Source organism: Gossypium hirsutum, chromosome A04, assembly GCF_007990345.1.
Source record: "Gossypium hirsutum isolate 1008001.06 chromosome A04, Gossypium_hirsutum_v2.1, whole genome shotgun sequence".
NCBI lineage: Eukaryota > Viridiplantae > Streptophyta > Magnoliopsida > Malvales > Malvaceae > Gossypium > Gossypium hirsutum.
The window spans coordinates 41956834-41971024 of NC_053427.1; positions in this window are offsets into that span (position 1 = coordinate 41956834).

Sequence of the window (14191 nt, forward strand, 5' to 3'; positions counted from 1 at the left end):
ACCTATCGAACAGTAGTATAGTTTTAGCAAGACTAGATTGTCGAACCCAAAGGAACTAAAAGTACTAGTAATGACTGTCTTTTTATTATCTAGCCTTAGAATAAGGTGGTTTTGTTTTCACTAACTAATTAACTAATCTAAGAATTCACAGAGAATGGAATTAGGGGTTTACTTTTGTAAGACGATTGAATTAAGACAATACCTAAGAAAAAATCCACCTAGACTGTACTTCTTATTGTGGCTTCGAATCGAACGATTTATTCATTTAACTTGTTTCGTAGTGATCCCTAAGTTATGTTATTATCCCTATTCAAGACTAATAACATCTAATCTCTAGATTGAATAATTTAGCCTTTTCTCTAATTAACACCTTAGGGTTGCATTCACTCAATCTATGGATCCCCTTATTATGTTTCACCCTAATCTGGCAAAATCTTGTCACCCTATGTCTAGGCGCGCAAACAACTCTACTTAATTGTGAAAAATGTACTCTTAGACAGGGTCTATTCCTCCTCTAAATAAGAGCTTATCTTGAATCAGTATCTTAGGATATAAAAACAAGAATTAAGAACACATAATTAAGAACAAGTTAAATATTTATCATACAATTTAGAAAATAATAGCAAGATTCGTCTTAGGTTTCATTCCCCTTAGGTATTTAGGGGATTTAGTTCATAACTAAAAAGGCAAACATCTCAGAAGAATAACGAATACAAAACATAAAGAAAACCCAAAACTCCTGAAGGGAAATTGAGGGGAGATCTTCAGTCTTGATGGTGACTCCGGTGTCTGAGATGGATCAATCGGTCTCCTTCGAGTAATTCATTCCTTCCTCTCCGTGTGTCCCTTTTACTTTCCTCCTCTAGGGTGTATTTATAGGCTTGATAATTTCGAGAAACCCTTAAACTTGGCCTTTTCTGAATTGGACTTAGCTTGGGCTCGGTAGGGGCACACCCGTGTGACACGCCTGTGTGAGTCGTGTTTCGAATCTGCCAAATTGACACGACTGTGTAGTCTGCCCGTGTGAGGAGGTCCAGGCCGTGCGATACGACCGTGTGAAAACAGGGAAAAAATTTCTTCCCTAACACGGGATGCGATAAGTAGCCAAAACCGTGCGACATGGCCGTGGGTGAAACTGCCAAAATAACATGGGCGTGCAATACGCCCGTGCTTTCAAACTGTGGTTAAACCTATTAATTTAACACGGGCGTGCGCCTTCTTACACGAGCGTGGGAGAAGCGAACGAAGACGAACACGGTCGTGCAACATGGCCATGTACACCAATGCGCCCAATTTTGAAAAATACGAAATGCAGGGGCTGAGCTTAGAGCACACGGGTGTGCCCCACGACCGTGTGCCCCAATTTCTCTATAAACACCTATTATTTATTTTATTCTATTTTTATCTCTATATTTTGAAATTATTCTTTTATTTTATTTTATTTCCTTTTAATACTATTTCATCATGAGTTTTTACAATTTCTATTTTCGGCTATTTCATTACGAGTAATTATGCTTCAGTATACCTCTTAAGGAATTCTTGATTTGCTTACAGTCAGAAAGAGATCCAAAGCTCACTATTCTCAGGAACTTGAAACTCCACTGGGAAAGGACTTATGGACTAATGAACCTCTACCACCGCCGGAGTATCCTCCTCCACCCTCACGCTGATGATTCTCCAAACTCTAGTTCAAGGAAATTCATTCATCACTCAGGAAGTTTCACTTCTCTCCCTATCTTATTTTTATATTATTTTCTATAATCTATCTTTGTACATTAAGGGCAATGTACATCTTAAGTGTGAGGGTATTCGTTTTTATATCAGAAAAATCCTTGAATTTTGTTTATTTCTCATGCGATTTTCTCATATCATTATTAGAATGAATTCCAATTAGTCTATAATGTTTATTGATATATCTTGAATTAAAACATAGGCATTTATGCATTGATTGTTTAAACATTAAGACAATAGGGAATCAAGCGTGATAAGTTGATTTTTGAAGAATTAAAAAACTTTTAGGTTGTTCCCCCAAGTTTAGGTATTATTTTGAGTTGGAATTCACAAGTTTAAACATCAAAAAGCAATAATTTTTGTGAGATCTTGAGCCTTCAAGAGCATCTATTAATTCTTTCATGCTCACTTTTATTTTGAGTGCGTCAGTATTGAATTGTTATTCTAGAACTCGCTTGATTATGCATGTCAAGACCAAACCATTTGATTTGATATGTCAAAATGATAAAGGCACTTAGGTTTAACCCACTCTCTCCATAAAAGCCTACCTTCACAATTAATCCTTAGTGAACCCCCTTGAGCCTAACAACCCATTCATTGATTTACCCTCGATATTAACCCATAACTCATTATTGTTGAAACCCTCTAAATTAATTTGATCCCTATTTTTGTTGAGATTTGAGTTGGAATAATTACTTAGCTATGTTTTATTCTATTTTGTAATTATTTGTTCTTAAAAAAAATACATGTATACATATTTTTAGTAGTGATCTTCTGAGCTAAAGAAGTTGAATTCCATATTCTGAGAAAAAAGCTCTGTTGTACGCAATTGATGACTAGTCATTTTTCTAGTTAGGCAATTTTTCAATTCAATATCTATTCTAACCCTTTCTTTCAGTTTGTGACCTCACCTCTAACAAAGCCACGTTACAACCCTCTAAAGACCTTTTGATTGATGTTTTATCTCAATTTATAGTGGTGGAGATTTGATTTTCATGCAAGCCTATGGTAATGACTTTTCATTATTGACTATTGAGTGCTTCATTTATTGTCCTTAAACACCTCGAGTGATTTGAGTGAATCTTTAGTGAGGATGTGAAACTCTGTGATATTTTGAATCAGAGGTAATTACTTAGACAAGGGGAGACACCTATGTTTTCATTATAAAGTACTCAACTTGGAATGTTTGAAACTTTGATATTCTTTCAGTTAAATTTTCAATGTATTATTACCTATGGATTATTTTGAGATATTATCGATAGAAATTAAAAGTTGAGAAGAATTTATTTTGATTATGAGTTGAGGATTTTGCTTGAGGACAACAAAATGCTTAAGTGTGGGGGTATTTGATAAATTGTAATTTATACATATTTCTATCCCATGCTTAGCACCTTTATGGATGATTTTTCCTTAAAATTGGTGAATTCGATGCTCCTAATGCCTTAATTTCAAGTTTTATACTTAGGTGAGCATAGGAGAGTGAAAGGAACAAGAAATGGGCCAAAAATAGAGAAAATGGGCCAATGTATGAAATCAACACAGCCTGGACCTCCTCACATGGGCAGACCACACGGCCGTGTCAATTTGGCAGAATTGAAAGCACGACTCACACGGGTGTACCACACGCCCGTGCCTATTGAACAAGCTTGACCATGGCCTGAAGTAATCCCACACGAGTGTACCCCTGCCGAGCCCAAGTTTAGTCCAATTCAGAAAAGGCCAATTTTGAGGGTTCTTAGGCATTCCAAAGCATATAAATACACCCCATAGGAGGAGGAAAAAGGGACACAGAGGGGAGGAAGCAGGGAACTACTCAAGGAAAGCCGATTTATCCATCTCAGAAGCCGGATTCATCATCAAGACTAAAGATCTCCCCTCAATTTCCCTTCAGGAGTTTTGGGTCTTTCTTTTTGTTTTGTATTCATTATTCTTCTAAGATGTTTACCTTTTTAGTTATGAACTAAAACCCTTAAATACCTAAAGGGAATGAAACCTAAGATAGATCTTGTTATTATTATCTGAATTGTATGATAAATATTTGACTTGTTCTTAATTATGTGTTCTTAATTCTTGTTTTGATATTCTAGGATATTGACTCAAGTTAAGCTCTTATTCAGAGGAGGAATAGACCCTGTCTAAGAGTTCATTTGTCATAATTAAGCGGAGTTGGTTGCACACCTAGAGATAGGGTGACAAGATTTTGTCAGATTAGGGTGAAACCTAATAAGGGGATCCATAGATCGAGTTAATGCAACCCTAGGGAGTTAATTAGAAAGAGATTTCAATTATTCAACCTAGGGTTAGACGTTGTTAGTCTCGAGAGAGATAATAATATAACTTACAGATTTCTACGGATCAAGTCAAATGAATAAATCGTCTGACTCAGAGTCAAATAACAAGTAAAGTCTAGGTGCATTTTTCCTTAGGTATTGTCTTAATTCAATCATTTTTCCAAAAGTAATTCCCCAATTCTATTCTCTGTGAATTCTTAGTTTAATTAATTAGTTAGTTAAAACAAACCCCATTATTCTTAGGCTAGATAATAAAAAGATAGTCATTACTAGTACTTTTAGTTCCTTTGGGTTCGATAATTCAGTCTTGTTAAAACTATACTACTGTTCGATAGGTACACTTGCTTTCATCGTGATAATAGTTAGTTTCAATAACGATTCATTATAAATATTTAAAACTTGTCACGAATATCACATATCAACATACATGAGTCATGTTTATGAATATGTAAGTGCTCATTTATGCCATGTAAGATGTCATCGAGATGAGAGTGTGTGCATGTGTTATTGAGGGTGACAAAGGCTTGGAAGATAGCCTCAAAGTTGTCCACATGGGTAGACACACGAGCATGTGTCTAGACCGTATGTGACACACAGTCTACCCCATGGGCATGTGATTCGGCCGTGTGTCCCCTGCACCCTATTAAATGAACAAAGTACTCAGTAGTAAACACAAGGGCATAGACATAGCCGTGTGTCTCAGCCATGTGAAGGACACGACTGTAGGACATGTGCGTGTGTCCAGGCCATGTGAAGCCTGCACTTAATTTTTGGAATTTAATTCACCACACGGCCTAAGCACACGGACGTATAGGACATGTGACTTGGTCTGTCACCCTAATTGTGTTGATGACGTCATAAACAGAGAGTTACAAGAGCTGAGGACACGGGCGTGTGTGACCACACAATCTACCCACACGGGCGTGTGACCCTATTTCATGAAAATTCTTCTAAGTTTTCTAAAGTTCTCGGTTTAGTCCTAAATCACTCTTGATGTATGTTTTGGGCCTCTTAGGCCCATATAAGGGACAACAAGCATATGTATGAATGTATTTAATTTGAACAAAATTTTATTACCTGGTATTGTATGTTTATTTACGTTTAAGTCCTGTAATGCCTTGAACCCTATCCCAACGTTGGATACGTGTAAAGGGTGTTCTATTTAGTGGTATAAGAGCTACGGTTTAGTCGATTCTTGGAATAACATAGCATATGTGCGAGTCTAGCTATACATGCCATAAGTAACTTATGATATGTGACAACTCCTGACCTTTTTAAATTGTGATTTCATATAGTAATGGATCTCAATCGAGCTAAAGCTGATGATGTAGAAAGTAATGCATCGAATCCTGCTCAAGGGGCAGCGCTAGTTGAGAGTAGACCCGTGATTGTGAGTAAGGGAGGAGGAGATGAGGCTAGGGAAGCCTTTCTCTATATGATGGATGCTTGGTATACGGAGTTCGTTCGAACGAACCCGAACGCTCAACCCCCTCTACCCCACCTATTGCTCAACCTATCCCTGTAGCACCCTAAGGTATGGACTTCATGAGATTAAATAGACCTCTAGTTGATAAGATTTGAAAACAATGAGCTTAAGAGTTCCAAGCCAGTAAAGATGATGACCCTGAGAGGGTAGAATTCTGGCTCGAGAATACCATTAAGGTGTTTGAAGAGTTATCATGCACACCTGATGAATGCATGAAATGTGTGGTGTCCCTATTGAGAGACTCGACTTATCAGTGGTGGAACACCCTTGTGTCAGTGGTACCGAGGGAGAGAATTAATTGGGAATTTTTCCAAGAAGAATTCCCTAAGAAGTACATTACTTAAAGGTTTATTGATCAGAAGAGAAAGGAAATCCTCTAGTTAAAATAGGGCCGAATGACAGTAATGAAATATAAGCGTGAGTTTGTGACACTGAGCAAATATGCTCGAGAATGTGTATCGACTGAGGCCATCATGTGCAAAAGATTTGAAGATGGGTTAAACGAAGACATTCGATTGTTGGTGGGTGTCCTTGAATTGAGAGAATTTGGTGTGCTCGTAGAGAGAGCTTGTAAGGCATAGGAATTCGCTAAAGAGAAGAGAAAAGCTGAGTTAGAGTCTCGAGATTCGAAGAAGTGACTAATGGGTAAATCATTTTAGTCCTCAACTAAAAAACCGAGAGAGTTTGGGTTTTCAAATAGAAATAATGGGAAACAGTATTGGGGTCATAAGGCTCAAACTACTTCAATAACGAGTGTGGGTAATGCTCGACCTAATAGACCTGAGTGCCAACATTTTGGCAGACGTCACCCTGGTGAATGCTAGATGAATAGCCGGGCATGTTTCAAGTGTGGTTCACATGATCATTTTATCAAGGATTGTCCTGAGACGGTTGAAAAGGAAAAATTTTAGAGTGCAAAATCGGGCAATGCTATTTCTAGAGGGAGACCACAAAAGAATCTGGGAAATGCACAAAAGAATCTAGGAAATGGAGAGAGTAGTAAGAGTGCACCTAGAGATCTAGCTAGGAGACCCAAGGGTAGAGCACCTACAAGGACTTACGCCATTCGCGCTTGTGAAGAGGCTTCATCCCCTGATGTGATTACGGGTACTTTTTCTCTCTATGATACTTCTGTTGTTGCTTTGATTGATCCGGGATCAACCCATTCGTATGTTTGTGTGAAACTGGTGTCTAACATGAATATGCCCGTTGAGTCTACAGAATTTGCGATATAAGTGTCAAACCCTTTAGGCAAGCATTTGATAGCTGAAAAAGTATGTAAGAATTGCCTTTTAATGATTAGAGGTTATTATTTTCTGGTTAATCTCATGCTTTTGCTGTTTGATGAATTTGATATAATACTTGGTATTGAGTAGTTAATTGTGCATGATGTAGTAGTAAATTGTGGAAGGAAAATCATTGAATTGAAATATGAAAGTGGTGACATTATTTGGGTTGAACCAGATGAATTGGATAGCTTGCCTGTAGTGATTTCGTCTATGACTGCTCAAAAATGTATAAGAAACGGTTATGAAGCCTATCTTGCCTTTCTGTTGAAAACAAAAGAGTGTGAGTTGAAATTTGAATCAGTTCCGATAGTATGTGAGTATCCAGATGTGTTTCTAGAAGAGTTGTTAAGATTGCCTCCTATTAGGGAAGTTGAGTTTGGTATTGAGTTAGTTCCTGGTACTGCACCTATTTCGATCGCTTCGTATAGAATGGCTCCGACGGAGTTAAAGGAGTTGAAAGCTCAGTTACAAGAGTTAATGGATAAAGGTTTTGTGAGACCTAGTTTTTCTCCGTGGGGAGCACCGGTATTATTTGTGAAGAAGAAGGATGTTTCAATGATATTGTGTATAGACTACCAATAGCTCAATAAGGTAACCATAAAGAATAAGTTTCCCTTACCAAGAATCGATGATTTGTTTGATCAATTGAAGGGAGCTACAGTGTTTTCAAAGATATACTTGAGGTCTGGTTACTACCAGTTGAGAGTTAAGGAGTTGATATGTCGAAAACTGCATTTCAGACGAGGTATGGTCACTATGAATTTTTGGTTATGCCTTTTGGTTTAATGAATGTGCCTGTTGTATTTATGGATTTAATGAACCATATTTTTCGACCATACTTGCATAAATTTGTGGTTGTTTTTATTGATGATACTCTGATTTATTCTCGTGATGAGACCGAGCATGCCGAGCACTTGAGAACGATTTTACAAACTTTGAGAGACAAGCAGTTGTATGCTAAGTTCAGTAAAAGTGAATTTTGGCTTCGAGAAGTCGGGTTTTTGTGCCACATTGTTTTAGGTGATGGTATTAGAGTTGACCCCGAGTAAGATTTTGACTATTGTTGAATGGAAACCACCGAGGAATGTAACTGAGGTCAGAAGCTTTCTATGTTTGGCCAGTTATTACAGACGGTTTTTGAAAGGATTCTCCATGATTGTTACCCAGAAGACGAGGTTGTTATAGAAAGATGTCAAGTTCGAATGAACGGAAAAATTTCAGCAGAGTTTTTAGAAACTAAAGGTATTGTTGATCGAGGCACCAATTTTAGTGCAACTTGAATCGAAAAAAGAATTTTTGGTTTATATTGACGCGATTTTGAATGGATTGGGTTGTATACTTATGCAAGAAGGTAAGGTGATAGCTTATGCCTCAAGGCAGCTGAAGCCACATGAGAAAAATTATCTGACACATGATTTGGAGCTAACTACCATTGTGTTTGCGTTGAAGATTTGGAGACACCACTTGTATGGCGAGAAATGTCGAGTATTCACTAACCATAAAAGTCTAAAGTACTTAATGATTCAAAAGGATTTGGACCTACAACAATGAAGGTGGCTAGAGTTGATAAAAGATTACGAGCTAGTGATTGACTACCACCCAAGAAAGGCGAACGTTGTCGCCAATGCTTTGAGTAGGAAGTCATTATTTGCTTTGAGGGTTATGCACACTCAGTTGGCCTTATAAGATGATGGTTCGATTCTAGCCGAGTTGAGAGCTAGACAGATGTTTCTCCAAGAGATTTATAAAGCTCAGAAAGGTCACAACGAGTTGTAAGACAAGAGAACTCAGTGTGAGTCGGGAATTGAATTAGATTTTCAGATTAGTTTTGATAGTTGCTTGATGTTCCTAGATAGGATTTGTGTTCCTAAGAATACCGAGTTCACTCAGAAGATTTTGCTCGAGGCCCATGGTGGTTGTTTGTCTATGCATTCGCGTAGTACGAAAATGTACAATGACTTGAAGGAACTGTATTGGTGGTCGAGCATGAAAAGAGATATTTTCAAGTTCATTTCGAGATGCCTGATTTGTCAACAAGTGAAAGCTGAACACCAAGTGCCTTTAGGCTTACTTCAACCTTTGATGGTTCTCGAGTGGAAATGGAACCATAATTCTGTGGATTTCGTGATGGGTTTGCCTTTGACACTGAGAAAGAAAGATGCTATATGGGTTGTTGTAGATCGATGGACTAAGTCGGCTCACTTTATATCGGTAAGTATCGACTACTCACTTGGTAAGTTAGCCGAGTTGTATATTTCTGAAGTAGTGAGGTTGCACAAAGTACCTTTGTCGATTATATCAGATAGAGATGTAACATCCCTAACCTCTAACCGTCCCCGGAATAGGATAAGAGGCATTACCGGAATCACAACTTAGATCCAAACAACCACAGAACAAAAATCATCTCAATTAAATAAAATATAGATCATACATATTTAACACAAACTTTAAACAATCATACGAGGTCTAAATATTACATTCAAGACTAATACGATAACATCAGGAAGTTTCAGAACTTAGAAATAATTCAACTTTTAAAAGGTCACATGCCCGTGTGAACAAGCCGTGTGCCTCACAAGGCCTAAGACACACCCGTGTGTCTAAGCCGTGGCGAAACAAGGCATAGATACTGACTTGATCACACGGCCACAAGACACGCCCGTTTTCCTTGGCCGTGGTTGAGCTTAACTTGGGCCACACGACTAACCACACGCCCGTGTGCCTTGGCCGTGCTTTAGCCTGACTTACAATTGTAGGGTACCCCAGGGGACACACGGTCGTGCAACATAGCCGTGTGTCCCACACGACTGAGACACCCCCCATGACTCTACCCGTGTGGACAAAAATAGGCCATTTGATTAGCCAAATTGCCACCGCAATTTAGGTCAACCTACAAACAAAGGAAACAAGCCTATTTGCTCAACCATTTTAGCCAATATCTATACCAAATCATACATAAATCATGCTAAAACATTACCAATCATTTCCATTCTCCATTCATCACTCAATTCATACCAAAACTTAAACTAACATCATACCTAACCAAATGATCGATACATCATTCAAACATATGCTATGAACTTACCAAACTTGCCATTTTTACCATCTCTTTTAACCAACCAAAACATACCAAATTGAACATTGGCATCACATATTATATACCATTATCAAACTATAATTTCGAACATAAGCTAGCCAAATCACATGGCTAAATATATACATCACAAAACATAATCCCACAACTACTAGCCTATACATGCCATACTTCAAAATATACAATTTTAAAATACCAAAATGAGGTTCGATAGTGTGGTGACGATCCTTGACGATCCCCGAGCTTGCAGTAGCTTCGATATCTATAAAACAATGCAAACACACACAAAGTAAGCTTTCAAAAGCTTAGTAAGCTCATACCAAAAATCATCAATACATAAGTACTTACAAATTTTTAAATCATCTATCAAATCTATACCAACATAATCCATATGTTCATACCAAATTAATGAGCTTCACTCACTTAGTATCATCTACCACATAGGTACCTTAGATACCTGAATATTCCCGACCTTATTCACTCTCACCTTTCTTTTAAATATTTTAAGACTTTCCATAAATTATTCGTGCTGTGAACATCTGCACACTTAGTGTTGTAATAGTTAGCTGAAGCTAGAACGAATCCGCACACTTAGTGCCATCTCAATTAACCGAAACCATACCAGCGTCACACACTTAGAGCCTTGTATAGCCGAAGCTAATTTAAATTGCACACTTAGTGCCAAATACCATTGGTTTATCATCGTATTTATCCAACCAAATATATATACAATCTATAAATAATCAAATAGCAAAATATACTTATAACATTATGTTTAACGTATGAACTTACCTTGTAATCGAAATTGTCGACTCAGTCTGTTTACTCTACAATCTTCGACTTCCCTCGGTCTAAATTTGAATTCCTCTTTTCTTGATCTATACATATTCAAAATTAACCCTTTTATTCACGAATCATTCAAAACAATCTATATATACATATTTAGGGCATTTTACAAAATAGCCCTCACATTTTCACATTTCGACACTTTAGTCCCTAAATCACCAAATCACAAAATACACATAATTTGCTTATACTCAAGCTTGGCTGAATTTTCCTATCTCTTATACAATTCCATACATTTCATTTATTTCACATTTTAGTCCCTCAAAATAACATTTTTACAATTTAGCCCAAATTACTCAATTTCATCAAAATTTCAAAGACAAAACACGTAAACCCAACATCAAGGTTTTATAATTCACCAACTAACATCACAAAGCTCATAGCTTCATGAATGGTACATTTCAAAATTATCATCAAACTTAGAAATTGAGGCATAGGTTTGATTGTATTCGAAGCAACGATTACAAAAATGTAGAAATTATCAAAAACCAAGCAAAACACATACCCGAATTAAGCTTCCAATGTGCCGAATGTTAAAACACAAAACCTAGCTTTTCTTTCTTCAATTCCGGCATGAACAAGATGAATATGGCTTCATTTTATGCTTTGTTTTATTTAACTAATAATTAATAAACAAATACTCATTTTACCCTTTATTTAAACATGTAAAAATCCCTTGAAATAAGGCCATATATGTCCATTAACTAAGTAAAGGGCATAATAACCACATAAGGACCTCTCAATTATAAAGCCAAGTCAAATAGGCACTTTTAACATATAGCATACTAATCGCGTGATTTCATGATAGGTTTTAAATATTTATAATTACTCATTCTTAAGCTAACTATTATTTCGATGTAGGCAAGTGTACCTATCGAAGAGTAGTATAGTTTTAGCAAGACTGGATTGTCGAACCCAAAAGAACTAAAAGTACTAGTAATGACTGTCTTTTTATTATCTAGCCTAAGGATAAAGAGGTTTTGTCTTAATTAACTAATTATCTAAACTAAGAACGCACAGAGAAAAGAATTGGGGAATTGCTTTTGGGAAAAATCGATTGACTTAAGACAATACCTAAGGAAAAACTCCACCTAGACTTTACTTGTTATTCTGGCTCCGAATTGAACGATTTATTTATTAAACTTATTTTGTAGAGATCCCTAAGTTATGTTATTATCCCTATTCAAGACTAGTAATGTTAATCCCTAGATCGAATAACCGAGACTTTTCTCTAATTAACACTCCAGGGTTGCATTAACTTGATCTATGGATCCCCTTATTAGGTTTCACCCTAATCCGACAAAATCTTGTCACCCTATGTTTAGGCGCGCAATCAACTCCTTTTAATTATGATAAATGTACTCTTAGACAGGGTCTATTCCTCCAATGAATAAGAGCATGTCTTGAATCAGTATCCTGAGATATCAAAACTAGAATTAAGATCACATAATTAAGAACAAGTTAAATATTTATCATACGATTCAAAAAATAATAACAAGATTCGTCTTAAGTTTCATTCCCCTTAGGTATTTAGGGGTTTTAGTTCATAACTAAATAAGAAAACATCTCAGAAGAATAAAGAATACAAAACATAAAGAAAACCCAAAACTCCTGAAAGGAAATTGAGGAGAGATTTTTAGTCTTGATGATGAATCTAGATTCTGAGATGGATCAATCGGCTTCCTTGGAGTAATTCCTTACTCCCTATTCTCTGTGTCCCTTTTCTCCCTTCTCTAGGGTGTATTTATAGGCTTTGGAATGCCTAGAAGCCCTCAAAATTAGCCTTTTCTGAATTGGACTCAACTTGGGCTCGGCAGGGACACACTCGTGGCTCAAACCCGTGTTCGATTACTTCAGGCCGTGCTTGAGCCTGGCAAATTGACACGGCCGTGTGCTCTGCCCATGTGAGGAGGTCCAGGCAATGTTGATTTCATACTTTGGCCCATTTTCTCCTTTTTTTGGCCCGTTTCTCATTCCTTTCGCTCTCCTATGCTCTCCGAAGTATAAAACATGAAATTAAAGCATTAGGAGCATCGAATTCACCAAGTATAATGAGAAATCATCCATAAGATGCATTAAACATAGGGTAAAAATATGTACAATTTATGGTTTATCAAATACCCCCACACTTAAGCATTTGCTTGTCCTCAAGCAAAATTCTCAACTCATAATCAAAATAAATTCTTCTCAACTTATAATTCCTATTGATAATATCTCAAATTAATCTATAAGCAATCATACATTGAGAATTTCAACTAAAAGAACATAAAATTTTAAACATTCCAAGTTGAGCATTTTAATCTTGCAAACAGAGGTGTCTCCCCTCATTTAAGTAATTACCCTTGATTTAGAATATCACAGAGTTTCACATCCTCACTAAAGATTCACTCAAATCACTCGAGGTGTTTAAGGACAATAAATGAAGCACTCAATAATCAATAATGAAAAGTCATTACCATAGGCTTGCATGAAAATCAGATTTCCACCATTATAATTTATGATGATGCATCAATCAAAAGGTCTTTAGAGGGTTGTAGTGAGGCTTGGTTAGGGGGTGTGGTCACAAGCTGAAAGAAAGAGTTAGAATTGAGATTGAATTGAAAAATTGCCTAACTAGAAAAAAAGTTAATCTTCACTTGCGTACAACAGAGCTTCTTCTCAGAATATAAAATTACATATATGTATACATAGTTTTTTTTAAAGAACAAGTTAAATAATCATAGACTAACTTATTACAAACAAGATATAGCTAAGCAATTTCTTCAACTCAAATCTCGTCAAAAATAGGAATCAAATTAATGTAGGGGACTTCAACAATAGTGGGTTAAGGGTTAATATTGAGGTTAATACAAGGAGTGGCTTGTTAGGCTCAAATGGGTTTACTAAGGGTTAATCGTGGAGGTAGGCTTTTCATGGCATAAATGGGTTAGTCCTAAGTGCCTTAATCATTTTGATATATCACATCAAATGGTGTGGTCTAAACATGCATAATCAAGCAAGTTCTAGAATAACAGTTCAATACTGATGCACCCAAAGCAATAATAAAAGTGAGCATGAAAGGATTAATAGATGCTCAAAAGGCTCAAAAATCTCACAAAAATTATGGCTTTTTGATGTTAAGACTTGTGAATTCCAATTCAAAGTAATACCTAAACTTGGGGAAACAACCTATAATTTTAAATTCTTAAAAAACAACTTATCATGCTTGATTCTCTAATGTCTTAAAGTTTAAACAATCAATGCATAAATCCCTGAGTATTAATTCAAGATATATCAATCAAAATCATAGATCAATTAAAATTTATCCTAAATATGATATGAGAGCCTACACTTAAGATGTACATTGCCCTCAATGTACAAAGATAGGTATTATAGAATAAATATAAGATAGGGAGACAAGTGAAACTTCCTGTATGATGAATTCCTCGAACTAGAGTTTTGGAGAGTAATCGGT